This window comes from Mobula hypostoma, chromosome 26 (assembly GCF_963921235.1).
Source record: "Mobula hypostoma chromosome 26, sMobHyp1.1, whole genome shotgun sequence".
In the NCBI taxonomy this organism is placed as follows: domain Eukaryota; kingdom Metazoa; phylum Chordata; class Chondrichthyes; order Myliobatiformes; family Myliobatidae; genus Mobula; species Mobula hypostoma.
In genome coordinates this window covers 4,552,652-4,562,775 of record NC_086122.1, presented here as the reverse complement: position 1 = coordinate 4,562,775, position 10,124 = coordinate 4,552,652, and the positions used below count along the sequence as shown (strand labels likewise).

The following is a 10,124-nucleotide window of genomic DNA, read 5'->3' as shown; positions in this document are numbered from 1 at the left end:
AAAAATGCAGTCAAAGACGGATATGGAGGCTCCACCCCCTCCTCCCCAGCCAGATGTGTGAAAAATCCATCATCAAGATATAGAGGCCCCACCATCTGCTCCCTGGCCCTGGCAGAGGAGTTTGGGATGCCACTGAAAGAGTTGGAGTGGGAAGCAGGGGATGAGGAAGAGATGTTGTTTGCTGGGTTGTTGCATCAGGGTTGGCAGGACTCAGAGAGGGAACTGGGGCAGTACTGCACTCACATACATGGTCAGGACGGAGTTAAGACACATCACCCAGGAGTTAAGACATATTACTCAGGGCCAGCACAGTCACAATGGGCCAAATGTCCCGCTACTGGTCGTCTCACCCACACGAGAGCACGAATAACCTTGTGTCCGTGGGGGAAGAGGATGCGAGTTCACAGTCCAGCTGCACATTTACACCCTTGTCAGAACCACGTGTTGATCTCAGGGCCATTTGGCCCATCATGGGTGATTTATTACCCCTCTCAACCCAGTTCTCCTGCCTTCTCCCTGTAATTTAATCAAGAACCTATCTACCTCCACTTTAAATACACCCAATATCCTGCCCTCCACAGTCGTTCGTGGCAATGAATTCCACACATTCATCACCGTCTGGCTCAAAAATGACCTCCTCAGCACTGCCGTGCTGTTCTGAGGCTGCGCCCGCTGGTGATACACTGCCCTTCGAAAGGAAACATCCTCTCCACATCCACTCTATCTAGACCTTTCAGTATATGATAGATTTCAATGCTTCTCATTCTTCTAAACACCAGCGAGCACAGGCCCAGAGCCTCGTACATTAACCATTTAATTCATGGAATCATTCTCGTGAACCACGTCTGGACCCTCTCCAAAGCCAGCACACTTTTTTCTTGGATGAGGGCACAAAACTGCTCACAATACTCTGAGTGTGGTCCAACAAATTCCTTATAAAGCCACAGCATCACTTCTTTGCTCTTATATCCTTGTCCTCTTGAAATTAGCTTTAACAGCAGGCTTCGGTGTGCAGAGGAGAGTACAGGGTGGGACAGAACACATGACCCCATCCCTGGAGAAGGGGTGAGACTCAATGAACCTCAGTGGGACGGTCTTGGTCTCTAACCGCTCACTCCCACCACCCAATCTTCCTTCCGCATCTCCCAGTTTCAAAGGTGTGGGGTCCTGGCACAATACCCAGCTGTATGCTAGTGAACTGCAGTGTGAACTGTCCGATGAAGTCATTCCTCCAGAAGTCGTCAGAGTTTGAACCAGGAAGCGAACAAAGGCCAGCTCAGACACGGACACGTCGAACTGGAAGGTTGTGTTCCACGTGAGATTGAAGCCTGAAACAGTGAAGGAGACGACGTGTCAGACACAACATTAGCAGCTCCGACAGTAACATGGGTTCAAATCCAGACAACACTGCCTCTGAAATAATATTGCAAATATAAACACAAAAGTCTCATAAGATGCTGATATCCAGAGCAATGCACACAGATTCTGGAGGAACTAAGCAGGTCAGGCAGCATCTAGGCAAATGAATAAACAGTGAATGTTTCAGGCCGAGACTGTTTATCAGGACTGGAAAGGAAGGGGGAAGATGCCAGAATAATAAAATAGTGGGAGGGGAAGAAGGACAGGTGAGAAGGTGATAGGAGAAAACAGGTGGGTGGGAGATGTGGGGATGCAGTGAGAAGTTAGGAAGTGAGAGCTGGAAAAGGCAAAGGACTGGGGAAGGAGTCTGATCAGAGAGGAGAGTGGACCATGGTAGAAAGTGGAGGAGTAGGGGAACTTGGAGAGATCGATGATCATGACATCAGGTTGGAGGCTACCTAAATGGAATAAGAGGTGTTGCTCCAGAGGAGTAGTGTCATCATGACAGAAAAGGAGGCCATGGACCAATATGTTGGAACAAAAATGGGAATAGCAATTAAAATAGTTGGCCACTAGTAAATCCTGCTTTCTGTGCGTGGAGCAGAGGTTCTTGACAACGGTGCCCAATCTGTGATGTATCTCATCAATATAGAGGAGACTGCATCAGGAGCGCTGGGAACTACAGATGAACACAACAGGCTCACAGGTGGTGTTGCCTCAACTGCAAGGTCTCTTTGACGCCATGAATCCATGTAGACAACATCCACTGCCCTACCCCAGGCAATCTCTCTCATCACCTTGTCAAAAAATCAATTATATTGGTAAGGAAAGATCTGCCATGCACAAAGCCATACTGGCTCTCGCTTATAGGCCATGGGTCTATCTTCCTATGGGAGATGAGAAGAGAAAATGCGTTGGAAAGCCACATGGTCACAAGGACAATATACAATCTCCTCAACCATTCAATCAAGGTTGATTTATATTCCCTCTCAATCCCATTCTCCTGCCTTTTCTCCCATAACTTTTGATGCCCTTACCTATCAAATTCTGCTTTAAATTTAACTTAGCAACATGGCCTAAAGAAGCAACTGAGGCAATGAATTCTACATATTCACCATCCTCTGTTAAAGAAATTCCAACTGACCTTTGATCTAAAAGAAGGTCTCTCCATTCTGAGGCTGTGGTCTCTGGTCTTAGACTCTCCCACAATTTGAAACATCATCTCCACGATCACTCGGTGCAGGCCATTATGTATTGAATAGTTTTCAATCTGAGATGCTCTTCATTTTTCTGAACTCCAGTGAGTACAGGCCCAGAACCATCAAACACCCCTTAATTCCTAGGATCATTATTTTAGCCTCCTCTGGACCCTCTCCAATCCCAGCACATCCCTTTTTAGATATGGGGCCCAAAACTACTCAGAATCCAAAGAGCTGGTCATATTACACAGAACTGAAAGGAGCTGGACCTGAACCCAACCAACTACCATTAACCCCAGCCATACTCAAGCAACTCGATGCTTACCATTGTTGGAAACATGTGGCGTCAATTTATAACCATTGTTGGCGACACTTTCTAATCATTGTCTTGTTCGACTCCAAAAACCCGCTCCTTTATGAGCGGGTCTACCACCAAGCTGGGTTTGTCCATGTTTGACTGGGGGAGCTCCTATGCAGAGATGACCTGTGGAGAGGCAAGGACATGATGTGAGAGCCGGGTGGTGCAATAATAACTTGAGTAAATTGATCCTCATGTTTGCGTTGAGTAATTTGATGACTGGTTGAAATTAACAATCAGGGAACATCGAAGAGTACAGGACAGTAAAGACCCTTCTGCCCACGAGGCTGTGCCAACCTTTTAAAGCGATTAGCGTTATTTATCACAGCAACTTAAAAACACACGGTCAAGTGCGTCATTTGCGTCAACAATCAACAAGGACAGTCTGGGGTGGACCGTAAAGGGGAGGTGCAATGAGACCTGTGTGTCATTATACACCAGTCATTAAAAGTGGCCATGCAGGTACAGCAGGGGGTGAAAAAGGCGAATGGTATGCTGGCATTTATAGCAAGAGGATTCGAGTACAGGAGCAGGGAGGTACTACTGCAGTTGTACAAGGCCTTGGTGAGACCACACCTGGAGTATTGTGTGCAGTTTTGGTCCCCTAATCTGAGTAAAGACATCCTTGCCATAGAGGGAGTACAAAGAAGGTTCACCAGATTGATTCCTGGGATGGCAGGACTTTCATATGATGAAAGACTGGATCAACTAGGCTTATACTCGTTGGAATTTAGAAGATTGAGGGGGGATCTGAGTGAAACGTATAAAATCTTAAAGGGATTGGACAGGCTAGATGCAGGAAGATTGTTCCCGATGTTGGGGAAGTCCAGAACGAGGGGTCACAGTTTGAGGATAAAGGGGAAGCCTTTTAGGACCGAGATTAGGAAAAGCTTCTTCACACAGAGAGTGGTGAATCTGTGGAATTCTCTGCCACAGGAAACAGTTGAGGCCAGTTCATTGGCTATATTTAAGAGGGAGTTAGATATGGCCTTTGTAGCTAAAGGGATCAGAGGGTATGGAGGGAAGGCTGGTACAGGGTTCTGAGTTGGATGATCAGCCATGATCATACTGAATGGCGGTGCAGGCTTGAAGGGCCGAATGGCCTACTCCTGCACCTATTTTCTATGTTTCTATGTTTCTATGTAAAGGTTGCCATATTTCCGGTGCCACCTTCATGCTCACAATTTACTAATCGTAAGCCATACATCTTTGGAACTTGAGAGGAAACTGGAGCATCTGGAGGAAATCCATGTGGTCATGGGGAGAATGTACAAAGTCCTTAGAGACAGCAGCGGAAATTGGACCCTGATCTTACAGCTAGCGTTGTGCAGTGTAATGCTAACCGCTATGTCACTATGCAGTACAACCTCTTAATTATTTAAACTAGTAATTAAATGCTACCTACTCAATCTATGCCTCTAATAATTTCATAAACATATCAGAGTTCCCCTCAGCCTCCAACGTCCAGGAAAAAGCACCCAAAGTTCGCCCAACTTCTCTTTATCATGCATGCCCTCTAATCCAGGCACTGTCCCAGTGAACCCTGTCTGCACCCTCTCATCACACAGTAACTGAAACACCCAGCATCCCTTGGTTATGAGAAGAAATGGCTCTCCCCAACTTCCTGTAAAATTACCTTACTGCTCTTGAACTTAATCCTCTGACTAATAAAGGCCAACACACCAGATACCTTCTTAACCACCCAAATCAACTTGTGTGGTACATTTGAGGGATCTATGAATGTGCACCCCAGGATCCCTCTGTTTCTCCACACTGCTGAGAATGCTGCCATTAACATGTACCCTAAGATGGCTCTGTTTTCAGTGCTTTTGCAGATCCTGCCAGTTCCTTCTGAGCCTTCTCCCTTCACTGCTTTCTCCCTGCACTTTGCTCCTGCCTGAACAGGGACCAAAGCATTGTTGACCCATCCCACAATCTCTCTAACCCACTAGCATCAGGAAGAAAGTACAGACGCACCAGGACTAGGACTGCCAGACTGGATACCAGCTTCTTCCCGCAGACTGAGAGACTACTGAATACCCTGTCTCCACCGACATTTCAGCTCTAGGACAGTGAACTATGTCCTGTTTACTCCCCTGTTTACTGTTTACTTGTGCTGCACTCGACATGCATTTTGAATTATATTTTATTTACTCATTTGTGTCAATACTTTGGTTTATGTGCCCACAATTTACTAATCGTAAGCCATACATCTTTGGAACTTGAGAGGAAACAGGAGCATCTGGAGGAAATCCATGTGGTCATGGAGAGAATGTACAAAGTCCTCAGAGACAGCAGTGGAAATTGGACCCTGATCTTACAGCTAGTGTTGTGAAGCGTTACGCTAACTGCTATGTCACTGTGCAGCAAGCCTCTCTGAATCATTTAAACTAGTAATTAAATGCTACCTCCTCTATCTAAGCCTTTCATACTTTCATAAACATATCAGACCCCCCTCAGCCTCCAGCGTCCAGGAAAAAGCACTCAAAGTTCGCCCAACTTCTCTTTATCATGCATGCCCTCTAATCCAGGCAATGTCCCAGTGAACCCTGTCTGCACCCTCTCTAAAGCCTCCACGTCCTTCCTGTGATGGGCCAGTCTTACTTGATGGGCTGAAGGGACTGTTTCCAAGCTGCTCAATGTTTCCTGCTCTTACCTTCACGTGCAGCTTCTTTCAGTTCAGCCAGGGTCCCATCTGGATGTTCTCGGGTCAAATGTGGGCTTTCTCTGTCGCAGGAACTTTGTCTTCAGGTTCTCACCAGCGAAACCATTGTCACAATTTACCGTGGTAGATGTCTATCTCCTGCCTAACATTGAGGGCCACTGCAGGCATTGTGGTGGGAGGGCAGGAGGAAGAGGGTGGGGAGGAGAAACGGTGGGAGTGTGAGAGGGAGGACAGAGAGTGGGAGTCGGGGAAGAAGAGGAAGGATGGGCAATGGGATGAAAGTGTGTGTCTGTGTGTCACAGAGAGAGAGACAAAATGAGAAACTATTTTAAAACTTATTTCATTATCACTACATATCAGCAAGTAATGGGAGTGTTAGTATCTGCGGTGATTACAAGGCACTGAAACGGTTAATGGGGTTACTGTTCTGTGTGGTTCCAGACAGGTTTGGTTTAGGACAACCTCCTTCAAAGGCTCTTTGAAGTCGTAGATACAAACGTATCAGAAACTACATTGGTGTTAGGCAAGGACGGTTGGGGAGAGATGGAGATTGTGCAGGTGAACTGTGGGTGGGTATCCAGGGGATTCGGGCTGATAAGAGTCTGGTTTGCAACCAGCGATTGGGGTGTTACTGCCTTACAAAAACCTCCCTTCCCTGTGAATTGGAGATGGAGGGACGGTGTGAAATGTGGCAGGGTTGGGAGGAGAGTCAGGGACTCAGATGCAACCTCTTACACATTACTGTGTGTGCTTTGTGTGCAATGAGTGTCTGTATGTGTGTATCTCTGCTGGTGTGTGTGTGTGTGTGTGTGTGTGTGTGTGTGAGAGCAGGTGGAGATGGAGTGAGGGAAGGTGGTCCTCAGAGAGAAAGGAATGCTGGGTGAGGTAGTGGGACAGCCAGTACTTACATTCAATGCCTTGGCTATGAAGACAAGCAAAATGACTTCTTCACCATCCTCTCCACTCGTGTCAGGGAGCACTGGACTTGCACCTCATCGTCCCTCTGTACGTCAACACTCCTGAGGTCTGTGCCATTTACTCTGTAAATTCTGTCATAATTTGGACTACAAAATGCATTACCTCACACTTGTCTGTCCCCTTAGGCAGCAGGATGCGTGAGACGGGAAGGATCACTGAAAAAGGCTCCAGGAGAGTCCACCCTGAATTTGGTGGATTCATCTGACCTCTAACCCCAGCAATGATCAAGATCAGGGACCAAGGTCCACACCATCCAGGCCACTCCCTGTTCTCAATGCTGCCATCAAGCAGGAGGTAACATTGGGGTTAGGCAAGGACGGGTGGGGAGGGATGGGGAATGTGCAGGTGAACTGTGGGCAGGTATCCAGGGGATTAGGGCTGGTAAGAGTCCCATCCATAACCAGCGACTGGGGGTGTTATTACTTAACAGAAGCCTCCCTTCCCTGTGAGTTGGTGATAGTGGGAAGGTGTGAGGTAGTACATGGTGTGTTTATATGTACTTTGATAATAAAATTACTTTGAATTAATTCACCTATAACTTTACCTTTATATAGCACATACCTACATTTCCCTCATCAAACTTTGTGGTTATTTCACTGTAATGTTTGACTTTAACAAATGTACACCATAACACCACGTTTCCAAGCAACTGCAAATTCCATCCCAGATCTCCATTTCTGGAACTCACCCAACTATCAAGTTCAGACAGAGTGCTCTGTCGTTGTTGGCCCTTTTACTGAGAAACTTTATGGAACAGCTTTTGTATTGACAGAGTGAAGACTTTGAACTTTGATATATTTCCAGTCTCCAATTACCTGAGTCCTGCACCAGTTTATCGAACGTAGTTTCCACGAAGGATACTATCTCATCCAGGAGCTGGTTGCTGGTGGCACCTTCAAACCTGCTGCAATGGATGATCTTGCAGCACGTGAGCAGTCCGGACAGCTTGAAGGAAGGGATAACAGACACACAGGTTAGCCTGCCACAGTTCATTGAGTAACCTTCCATATCAGTAAGACCAAGAAAATGATGGTGGACTTCAGGAATGGGAAATTGAGGGAACACACATCAGTCCTCTCCTTGGGGTCAGCAGTGTTTCAAGAAGGTGGAATCCATCATTAAGAACCCCTGCCACACAGTGATCATAAACCCGATTCCCGTTCTGAGCAAATCAATCTTGTGGCCAACTGAGTCCCTCATCAAGATGGCCAGTGAGTGCCTGTCTCAGGGGTTTAGCCTGTTACAAGATCTTCTGAGGCTTCCTCAACTCTCCCACGATCTCCACACACCTCCAGTTCTGGCCAAACATTGAACTACTTCTGGGAACAGTTGAACAGCAGGGAAACAGGCCTTTTGGCCCATCTTGTCCAAGATAGTCTTATCTGTCTCTGTTTGACCTATGGCCCTCGAGATCTCTCCTTTCTATGTATTTATCACAACGCTTTTAAATGATGCTAATGCCCCTTCTCAATCACAATCTTGGTTAGCTCATTCTGAATACACACCACTCATTGCATGAAAAAGATGGCCCTGATGTCCTTTATAAATCTCTCAGCTCTGATCTTAAACCTATGCCCTCTTTTTGCAGCACTATCTCCTTGGCGGGAAAAATGGTCTTTTTTTTTGTCTACACCACTTATGTTCTTCAACTCTTCTATCCGGTCGTCCCTTGATCTCATACATTCCAGTGAATAAAATCTATTTATACAATCTCTCATCGTGGCTCCGGCCCCTAAGTCTGAGCAGAATACTGGTAAATCTCTTCTGCAAACTTTTCAGGCATCAATTCCTTCATGGAGGTCATTGATGTATGAAGTTTAAAAAAAGTGTTTCCAACACAGATTTCTGTGGAACACCACGAGCCACCGGCAGCCAACCAGAAAGGCTCGCTTTATTTCCACTCTTTGTCTCCTGCCAGTCTGATAAAGATACTGCCTTATCCATGCTAGTATCTTTCTTGTTAGACCATGGGCTCTTAACTTGTTTAGCAGCCTCATCTCATGTATGGCACCTTGTTAAAGGTCATTTGAAAATCCAAATGCACGGGGTGCTAGTGAGATGCGTGCAGTATAGACGTGTTTTTCGAGCTCCTCATTGCACACCAAACTTTACGAGTTAAAACTGCCTTTTTGAACGCTTGACTCTCAATTTTTGTTGCAAGAACTCCGTTGTTTGTTTCTCTCTTATGCCACCAAAAAGTGTAACATGAACATGCCCAGTAAAACAGCACGAAGCGGGAAGGAAGCCGCTCACCCGCTACCCGATGCTGCAGCTAACGTTAGCCGGGACCAAGCTAGCAAGAACCCTCCAGGCATGTCGTCAGCCGAAGAGGAAGACGAGCTTCCTCTTATTTGGCAGAAAATATCAAACAAGCTCTTGCAGTCCTTCAACGAGCGGTTTGACAAGTTTGAGCACAGTTTCCAGAGTCTGTTGTCCATCCAGCAATCACTCACTGAGAGACTGTCGAGCACCGAAAATCAGACCGCCGACCACGAGCAGCGAATCCACGCAGTGGAAACTTCAGTCGCTGAGCTGCAGCAAGAAAATAAAAGGCTGTGGGCCAAACTTTCAGATCTGCAAGGGAGATCCAGACGCAATAACATAAAGATTGTTGGCGTCCCAGAAGGCGAGGAGAAAGGGAGGCTGACTGAATTTGTCGCTAACCTGATCCCCAATCTGCTGGGGGATGACAACTTCACCAAGCCGGTCGTTATCGATAGAGCGCACCGCACACAACAGCCTAAACCACCGAAAGGCTCAAGGCCCCGCACAATCATTGCACGACTGCATTTCGCACAGGAGAAAGAAAAGATTCTGCGGCTCGGGAGGCAACTCTCGATGGATTACAGAGGTCATCGAATCTTAATCTTCCCCGATTACACCGCGGAGGTTATGGAGCAACGACGGAGTTTCCGTGAGGTGCTGCAACTGCTGAGGGAGAAGGAGGTCCGGCATTCGCTACGTTTCCCGGCCAGGCGCCATGTTCATCACCAAGGGCAAGTAAAAGTATTCAGCATCCCGGATGAAGCCAAGACTTTTGTAGACCAAAAACTTTGAAAGGCTATTTTTCACAACATAAATGAAGAGTCTAAACGTGCTGTGAGCGGACTTTAATCATGGCAGTTCTTTTTTCTATCCTCAATTTGTTCTTTATTATGTGTGCCAATGAGGGGCTGTTAGTTGGAGGTGTTTTTCTCCGCTTTTGTTCGGCGGTCCCAGATTAGGATGAGGGCAACTCTGCTTCGTTTGGGGAAGCAATGGGTGGGGGTTTTGTTCACAAATTTATTAACTGTTCATGTTATTTTTTTTGGTTTTTGCTGGCTACCAGACTGAATGTTAAGTTTGTGTTTCATTACAATGCAAAAGGTACCACAAATGAATAATACTCTTGACTAAATGTCCTTGGTCTCTTGGAATGTGCGCGGTTTCGGTCACCCAATAAAGCGAGGTAAAGTTTTCGCACATTTGAAGTCATTGAAATCTGACATTATATTCTTACAAGAAACTCACGTTAAAGCCACTCAGTATTGGAAACTCAAGGATAATTGGATTTCACAGGTCTATC

At 46.4% G+C, this 10,124-nt stretch overlaps 1 long non-coding RNA gene across 1 annotated transcript; it reads right to left on the bottom strand.

Moving 5' to 3' along the window:
- Positions 1–1,229: 1,229 nt before the first annotated feature.
- LOC134338287 (uncharacterized) lies at positions 1,230–6,094 on the bottom strand. Its single transcript, XR_010016195.1, has 3 exons — positions 5,573–6,094; positions 2,884–3,042; positions 1,230–1,328 (listed from the first exon to the last, which is right to left on the bottom strand). It is a non-coding gene; the product is annotated as an uncharacterized LOC134338287 (long non-coding RNA).
- Positions 6,095–10,124: the final 4,030 nt, after the last annotated feature.